Source organism: Heterocephalus glaber, unplaced genomic scaffold, assembly GCF_053883595.1.
Source record: "Heterocephalus glaber isolate CG9 unplaced genomic scaffold, H.glaber_assembly_v1.0 deba00001555, whole genome shotgun sequence".
NCBI lineage: Eukaryota > Metazoa > Chordata > Mammalia > Rodentia > Bathyergidae > Heterocephalus > Heterocephalus glaber.
The window spans coordinates 6,772,495-6,774,542 of record NW_028258346.1 but is presented as its reverse complement, the minus strand read 5'-3'; positions in this window follow the sequence as shown (position 1 = coordinate 6,774,542).

Sequence of the window (2,048 nt, the reverse complement as noted above, 5' to 3'; positions counted from 1 at the left end):
TCTCACTTTGTCATTCAGGCCAGCCTTGAACTATGTAGCCCAGGCTGGCCTCAAACTCATAGCAATCTTCCTGCCTCAGCCTCCTGAGTGCTGGGATTATGGGTGTGTGCCAGCATACCAGGCTGAAATTTTGCAAATTTAAAGTTATAAAAAATGTTGAACATTATCAGAGGCTGATCAATCTTTCATTCTGCCTAGAAAGCAAGGGCTAAAGAAGGTCAATAGGCATGTGTAATATCATAATACACGGGGGGGGGGGCGGGCTAGGAGGTAAGTGCCTCAGAGTGGGCAAAGACAAAGACACTCTGAGCTAGTCATTATTTATTGGGTGCACACAATAATCAGAGGGAGTATCAGGTGATTTAGAGGCGGGGTAACCCTATGTTGATGAGGATGTTGATGAGGATTTTAGGTCACTCATGAGGAGATGAGCACAGTATTCCTGCAATAGTAGGTGAGACGAGATAGCAGGCTAATGAGGAATTCATCCTTCCCCAGGTGAAACTTTTCTTTTTTAATTATTATTCAATTCTCAATGAACCAAGACGTCTTCAGCTGATGTAATTTTGCCCTTGAGCATCACAGTATCCCAGGACCATTTGGGCCTCAACTTGTGACTGGAGGCAAAGAGAGTTGTTTCTGCATGTCATAGCCAGCTCTCCAGGAAAGAAGAGTAGGCCTTAGACAGCCCTAATCATAATTTAATTATGAAATGATTTTTCCCCAAAAATCATATACAATGGTTCTCTTCAAAAGGATACAATGAGAAAGTTATTCCCTTTTCAACACTTCTTTAACATGTCTGACTAGAGTATGAGGGAAATCTCTAATCTTTTTTGTAAAGTGAAGCTGAGAGCCTTTAACTGTAAATTCATAAAAAAGTTTGTTCTTCAAGTGGGCCTTTGGCCCATCTGCACTCAGATAGCAATAAACTCATCACATGTTGCTTAGACTTTGCCTCGGTGGTCTCAATAGAGCCTTGGTCTGACCTTACAATTACCACCTGTACAAATCCTATGTAAACATTTTCAGCTGGGTAAACCCTTAAGAAGCCTGCAAAAGTGTTGGTGAAGACCAAACCTACTTCTCTCAAATAGTACCTTTCTGTGTAGGTGAAAGATTTCACTCTCAAGAGTATCCGTTAACAAGTTGAAGATACTCTGTCATAACGGTCACCCCTTTGAAGATTTGTCCTCTTGCATATCAGAGCCAAGTACACAGTAGATGCATAATCAAAGTATATTGAATCAGCTGGGCGTGGTGGCCCATGCCTGTAATCTCAGCACTAGGGAGACTGAGGCAGGAGGATCACCTCAAGTTTTAGGCCATCCTGGGCTACACAGTGTGTTCAAGGCCAACCTGAACTACATAGCAAGACCCTGCCTCAAAACACCAAAACCAAAAAAAAAAAAAAAAAAAAAAAGTTGAATTAATATCGTGCATCTTTTGTATTCCAGAGTATCTTCTATGGTGTGCTTACCCAATTGACAAAATCTAGATTATTTCTATAAAAACTAAATTGGTCATCCCTAAGTCACAAGAGCTTTCCTCTACACCACTTTTTACCCACTTCTTTTTGCCGTCTCTCAAAACATGTATTATTTAAGAACACAACACAAATATCCTTCCCATTAAAATTTGCTCCTACCGCATGGGATTGGTATTAATCTATGTCTGTCTCATCTGGGCTCCTAGAAGTTGGCTTTTTCTTTTTTGTTGTTTTTTGGTACTGGGGATCGAACTCGGGACCTTGTGCTTGAGAGGTAGGCAGCGGAACCACTGAGCTAAATCCCCAGCCCCGAAGTCGGCTTTTTCACCCAAACCAAATGGTTATTCAAGTCAAGGTAGTTATAATGAAAATGTTGGTTTATATATATATAGTTTGGGCAATCCTTTGGCCCAGGATGATTTGTAGAGTACATTGCTTTTCTTAAATATTAAAAATCTTTCAATTCCTTAATAAATTCAAAACAAATCTGTGTGCAGCATGAGAGCTTTTTTTCCTTTTAGGCTGATGAGCCTTGCTTGTGAACGGCTGGAGGCGCGCC